The following is a 7,337-nucleotide window of genomic DNA, read 5'->3' as shown; positions in this document are numbered from 1 at the left end:
CCCGCTCAAGGCACATTTGGGAGTTGATGCTTCCTGCTCCTCCCCCCTTCTCTTTCTCTCTCTCTCTCTTTCTCACTCTCTCTCCCGTCTCTCTAAAAAATGAATAAGTAAAAATCTATTAAAAAATCATTAAAAAATAGAATAAACCAATGAATGAATGAATGGAACAATGAATCAAAATTTCTCTCTCTCTCCCTTCCTTCCTCTCTCTCTAAAAATCAAATAAAGAAATGTTAATTTATAAAATAAATGAACAAAAACAACAAACACCTCCAAGACTCCTCTGTGAGCTTAAAATGAAATCCAAATGGCCCACCAGGACCTCTAAAGTCCTCTATGAATTACACGGCCTTGCCTACCTTTCAGACTTCCCTCTCTTCCCTCTTTTTTTTTTTTACCTACCCCACCCTCAGAGCTTTTTAGACTCTCAACCGCACCTCTTTCAGCAAATGCAAGCTGCAGGGAAAGGAAGTGACTTGGGTGGGACAGCTGGGCTGCAGGCTGCCGTTTGGAGATCCTGGAAGCCGCGCCGCAGCCGCAGGCAGCGGAATGGTGATGCAGGAGATTTCAAGGACGCCCTACAGGCCTCTGGTTTGCTCCCCCCCCCCCCCCTTTAAACGATTGGCTACAGAAAACAAAATTCTTTTTGGCCACAGACCATAGTGTAAGGAAAGTGAAATACAGAGACTTAGAGCCTCCTCTGAGAACATGTGGAAGACTCATCTATTGAGAGCGAAGGGTCTGGGCCTCATTCCTCTGTAACAGAATCCCCCGAGGCACTCAGAATCTGGCCTCCTACGGCTTCCTGACTGTCAGTTCTGATCGTCTGTGGGGGAGTAGTACAAGGGACACACTTTTGAGTAAATCTGCTCCTAATTTGGGGCAAGCCATTGCCTCTGAGCCTCATTTTCCCATCTGCAAAGCCGGATAAGAGAAGTACCTGGATTTTTTTTAATTGTATACTTTATTGATTTTAATTTATTGGGTTTACATAGATTCAAGTGTCCACCCCCACCCCCGTGTTCCCCTCGACACCCCCCTTACACTCGCCCCCCCAACGCCCAACGCCTTCCCCCCTTCCCTCCAGGATTTGCTGTCCTGCTCTCTATAACGCTGTGTTATGTATATATAATTTCACTAATCTCTGATCACATCCTCTCCTCCCCTTTCCCTCTGTCCACTGTCCCTCTGGTCTCTTTGATCCCGCCTCTGCCTCTATTCAGTTCCTCAGTTCACATTGTTAGTACCTGGATTTTTTTTTTTTAAGTATTTAAAAAAAATTTTTTTTTAATTTTATTTTATTTATTCATTTTTAGAGAGGAGAGAGAGAGAGAGAGAGAAGGGGGGAGGAGCTGGAAGCATCAACTCCCATATGTGCCTTGACCAGGCAAGCCCAGGGTTTCGAACCGGCAACCTCAGCATTTCCAGGTCGATGCTTTATCTACTGCGCCACCACAGGTCAGGCTAGTATTTAAAAATTTTTATTGATGGATTTTAGCGGGAGAGGAAGGAAGAGAGCAAAAGAGACAGGAATGTTTGAGTTGTTTCTGTATGTGCCCTCATCAGGGATTGAACCTGCAACCTCTACGCTTAGGGATGATGATCCAACCAACCAAGCTATCTAGCCAGGGCATAGAAGTACCTGCATTTAAAAAAAGAAAAAAGAAAGAAAAGAAAACTAGTACCAGCCTTAGTAGTGTGGGCATTCAATGAGATAACTGTGTCCGGTACTTAGCATGGTTCCTAGCATATAGCTCTTTCTTCCTTCCTTCCTTCACTGAGCACCTACTATGTGACAGGTTTGTCCTGAACACCGGGGATTACAGCAGCGAACGGGACAGAGAGAATCCCAGCCCCATGGAGTCATCAATTTAGTGAGGAAGACAATGGACTGACAATGAGCTAGAGGGCATTCACGTTCCTAAACCCGAGGACAGTAAGAGGGCTGACAGAGAGGTGTAAAGGAAGAGTGGCTCCTGGCAGAGGATAGCAGGAGCAAAGGCCCTGGGGCAGTGTGCACAAGTTACACAAAGGTCATTAGTATGTGGGTGATGAAAGAGGTCTGGGCCAGATAAATGGGCCCAGTAAGGAATTTGACTTTGTCCTCAGAGAATTTTGAAGCCACTGGGCAATTCTGAGGAAAGGAGTGACATGATCTTTATGTCTCCAGGATTAAGGGTATGCTGGAGTCTGGTGCCAGCAGAGTCGGCCTCACTATCTCCCCTCCTCTCACCTAAACAAAAAAAAAAAAAAAAAAGAACAGGATACCAGAGGGCCTGGCCTGGCCTGTGGTGGCCCAGAGGATAGATAGAGTGTTGACCTGGAACGCTGAGGTCACTGGTTTGAAACTCTGGACTTGCCAGGTCAAGGCACATACAGCAAGCAATGGATAGACAACTAACTAAAGTGAAGCAACAATGAGTTGATACGTCTCACTCCTCGCCGCCCCCCTCCTCTCTCTGTAAAATCAATACATAAAAAATTAAAAAAAAAAAAAAAAAGAAGAGCCCTGGCTGGATAGCTCAGTTGGTTACAGCAGTGGTCCCCAACCCCCGGGCCATGGACCGGTACCAGTTGCAGATAAAGAATAATAACTTACATTATTTCCGTTTTATTTATATTTAAGTCTGAACAATGTTTTATTTTTTAAAAATGACAAAATTCCCTCTGTTACATTCATCTAAGACTCACTTTTTTTTTAAATTGTGCTTTACTTTTTTTAAATTTCTTTTTATTTTTATTCATTTTTAATTTTTTTAATTTTTTTACAGAGAGAGAGTCAGAGAGAGGGATAGACAGGGACAGACAGACAGGAACGGAGAGATGAGAAGCATCAATCATCAGTTTTTCGGAGCAAACAAACAAAAAAATCATCAGTTTTTCGTTGTGCGTTGCGACACCTTAGTTGTTCATTGATTGCTTTCTCATATGTGCCTTGACCGTGGGCCTTCAGCAGATCGAGTAACCCCTTGCTCGAGACAGCGACCTTGGGTCCAAGCTGGTGAGCTTTTGCTCAAACCAGATGAGCCCGCGCTCAAGCTGGCGACCTTGGGGTCTTGAACCTGGGTCCTCCGCATCCCAGTCCGATGCTCTATCCACTGCGCCACCGCCTGGTCAGGCTAAGACTCACTCCTGATGCTTGTATCGGTCACGTGATACATTTATCTGTCCCACCCTAAAGGCCGGTCCATGAAAATATTTTCTGACATATTTTCTGACATTAAACCGGTCTGTGGCCCAAAAAAGGTTGGGGACCACTGGGTTACACCATCTCTGGATCTGCTGCTTCGATTCCCAGTCAGGGCACATACAGAAACAGATCTTCCTGTCTCTCTCTGCCCCTAAATTAAAAGAGAGAGAGAGAGAGAGAGAGAGAATACTGGAGGAGGAAAAGGAGGGAAGCCGCCATTCATCCTGGAGGGAGACAATAATGGCTCAGACCAGGGTGGTGGCAAACAGTGGGGATGGTGAAAAGGGATTGGATAGGAGATATACTTTGAAGGAGGAGCCAATAGTAATGGCTAAGGGTTCCTTTATAGCAGGGGTCCCCAAACTACGGCCTGCGGGGCCGCATGCGACCCCTTGAGGCCATTTATCCGGCCCCCGCAGCACTTCTGGAAGGGGCACCTCTTTCATTGGTGGTCAATGAGAGGAGCATAGTTCCCATTGAAATACTGGTCAGTTTGTTGATTTAAATTTACTTGTTCTCTATTTTAAATATTGTATTTGTTCCCGTTTTGTTTTGTACTTTAAAATAAGATATGTGCAGTGTGCATAGGGATTTGTTCATAGTTTTTTTTTATAGTCCAGCCCTCCAACAGTCTGAGGGACAGTGAACTGGCCCCCTGTGTAAAAAGTTGGGGGACCCCTGCTTTTTTTATTTTTTTAAAAGATTTTATTTATTCCTTTTAGAGAGAGGAGACAGAGAGAGAAAGAGAGACAGAGAGAGAAGGGAGGGAGGAGCAGAAAGCATCAACTCCCATATGTGCCTTGACCAGGGAAGCCCGGGTTTTCAAACCGGCAACCTCAGTGTTCTAGGTGGATGCTTTTACCCACTGCGCCACCGCAGGTCAGGCATTTTTTTTTTTTTTAATTTTATTTATTTATTTATTTATTTATTTTAATCTTAAATAACAGTTTTATTGGTTTTTGTCAGGTATTATTTAATACTTTTTCATTATTTTTAAACTCATAACATAATCTAGTTTTGTGTACCTCTTTTATTGTTCTATTTTAAGTATTAAATGCATGAAATAGCCTGACCTGTGGTGGCGCAGTGGATAAAGCGTCAACCTGGAAACGCTGAGGTCGCTGGTTCAAAACCCTGGGCTTGCCTGGTCAAGGCACATATGGGAGTTGATGCTTCCTGCTCCTCCCCCCCCCTTCTCTCTCTCTCTCTCCCCTCTCTATAATGAATAAATAAAATCTTTTTTTTTTTTATCTTTTTTATTTTTTTATTTTTTATTTATTTATTCATTTTTTTATTCTTTATTTATTTATTCATTTTAGAGAGGAGAGAGAGAGAGACAGAGAGAGACAGAGAGGAGAGAGAGATAGGGGGGAGGAGCTGGAAGCATCAACTCCCATATGTGCCTTGACCAGGCAAGCCCAGGGTTTCGAACCGGCGACCTCAGCATTTCCAGGTCGACGCTTTATCCACTGCGCCACCACAGGTCAGGCAATAAATAAAATCTTTAAAAAAAATTTTTTTTAAATGCATGAAATAATAAACTACCTTTTGGTATATTGTAAAGCCAGTAACCATGGCCACCATCACAGCCGCCTGGCCCTTGCAGGTTCGCATTAGATTAAGACAGTCGGTAATGAAACAACGGAGCCAAGAACTGGTGGGCCATTAGCTTTAATCCTAGCTTGCACCTGGCAGGCGAGAAATATAAAAAGTGGGAAAACATTTCCCTTTCCATTCAGGGCTCTCAAAGCTACTGACTTATCTGAGTTTCCTAGAATCAAAGGTTCTACCTCACCAGCCTTATTCACCCCTGTTCCCCATCTCCTTCTCCCTGCACAAACTCTGCATAAACTGGCTTCTCCTTCAGCACTCCACCATCTTGGCTGCCTCTCCTGGCCTCCTCCATGTGGTCTTTCTCTGCTGTCTTCTCTCTAATGCTAATCTCAGGAACCGAGAGAGTCTATTTTTTTTATTTATTGATTTTTAAAGGGGGGGAGAGAGAGAGAGAGAGAGAGAGAGAGAAAGGGGAGGAGCAGGAAGCATCAACTCCCATATGTGCCTTGACCAGGCAAGCCCAGGATTTTGAACCGGCGACCTCAGCATTTCTGGGTTGACACTTTATCCACTGCACCACCACAGGTCAGGCGGGACCCCTGCTTTATAGAGTACGGGAAAGAGAAAGGTCGAGGATGGCTGTAAGATTCGGGCCTGGACAGCTGGAAGGATGGGGCAGCCATCCCCTTAGATGGAAATGGCTACATCCTGGGGGGCAACATCAAGAGTTCAGATTTAGGCCTGCCCTCTGGTGGTGCAGTGGATAGAGTGTCAACCTGGAATGCTGAGGTCGCCAGTTCGAAACCCTGGGCTTGCCTGGTTCAAGGCACATATGGGAGTTGATGCTTCCTGCTCTTCTTCCCTTTTTGCTCTCTCTTTCTCTCTCTCTCTCTCCCCTCACCATAATAAATTTAAAAAGGAGATAGTTTAAAAAAAAATCATCCTAGAGCCTGACTGGGCAGTGGCACAGTGGATAGAGCGTCGGACTGGGATGCGGAAGACCCAGGTTCGAGACCCTGAGGTCTCCAGCTTGAGCGAGGCCTCATCTGGTTTGAGCAAAAGCTCACCAGCTTGAGCCCAAGGTTGCTGGCTCGAGCAAGGGGTTACTTGGTCTGCTGAAGGCCCACGGTCAAGGCACGTATGAGAAGGCAATCAATGAACAATTGAGGTGTTGCAATGTGCAACGAAAAACTAATGACTGATGCTTCTCATCTCTCCGTTCCTGTCTGTCTGTCCCTGTTTATCCCTCTCTCTGACTCTCTCTCTGTCTCTGTAAAAAAAAAAAAAAAAAAAATCATCCTAGAGAGTCCTCAAAGGAATTGTAAAACTGTTGTTTAAATGTATTTGATAAAAATGATAAATGTGGCCCTGGCCAAATAGCCTGGTTGGTTAGAACATCGTCTCAAAGCACAGAGGTTGCTGGTTCAGTCCCCAGTCAGGGCACATACAGGAACAGATCAATGTTCCTGTCTATCTCTCTCTCTCCCTTCCTCTCTCGCTAAAATAAATAAATTTTAAAAAATGATAAATGTGGCACTATTGAGTAATGCATGAAGGAAAAAAAAAAACTAAAAAAAAAAAAAATAAGAGTTCCGATTTAGCCCTGAGCAGATAGTGTGGTTGGTTTGTGTCATCCCGATATGTGAAGGCTGCAGGTTTGATCCCCAGTCAGGGCACATAAAGGAACAGATCAATGTTTCTGTCTCTCAATCTCTCTAAAAAATAATAAATAAATAAATAAATTAGAAGTTCTCTTTAAAAAAAAAATCCAGGGTTTAGAGATGCCAACAGATTGTCACATGGAAATGTTTTACATTTCCTGCGGTAGTTGTTAAAACTCCAGAAGGAAGGCTGGTGCATATCATTTGAAATAGTCTGAATGTGACCCATTTATTCCTTCCAACCTCTGGTGCAGCTGAGCCTTGGCATTGAGAGGTTGATAATCCTCTCCTCCCCTCCACGCTGGGCCTCCCATCTGGCACAACACCTTCCCCAGGTGTCAGCTGTGCTAGAAACTGCTCATCCCAGGCTCAGACATGTGTTTGACCTTAAACCGCCTCTGGGAGGTGGTGGGGACAGGGCCCTTGTCCACATCCGGGCCCATGGAAGCTCCTGCTGGTCGCTGGGGCAGAGTTGGGTGCAGATGTTTGCTTTACAACACAGAGAATTGCGCCCACCCCCAGGGCACAGCTCCACACCTGTTCTCTTCCCTCCTGCCCAGGCGCAAAGAGCAAAAGAACACCCACTCACCAAGGTCATAACCTGATGGGGGTGGGGAGAAGGAAGGGAGGGAAAGGAAGAAAAGCTCAAGGAATACAGGGTTTGAATCAGCACAGTCTGACCCAACTTTCTTGCTTAAGGGGTTATATTATATATCCGTGCTGCTCAATACCATGGCCACCAGAACACGTGGCTGTTCAGCACTTAAAATGTTACTGGTGTTACTGAAGAACTAAAGTCCTAATTTAATTTAAATTTAAGTAGCCACGTGCACTTGGTGGCTACCTTGTTGTTGTATTGTTATTGTTGTTTTTAAATTTTCCATTGATTTGAGCCTGACCTGTGGTGGTGCAGTGGATAAAGTGTTGACCTG

This window comes from Saccopteryx bilineata, chromosome 6, assembly GCF_036850765.1.
Source record: "Saccopteryx bilineata isolate mSacBil1 chromosome 6, mSacBil1_pri_phased_curated, whole genome shotgun sequence".
Lineage (NCBI taxonomy): Eukaryota > Metazoa > Chordata > Mammalia > Chiroptera > Emballonuridae > Saccopteryx > Saccopteryx bilineata.
The sequence above is the reverse complement of the archived record's forward strand: the minus strand, read 5'-3'. Positions refer to the sequence as shown.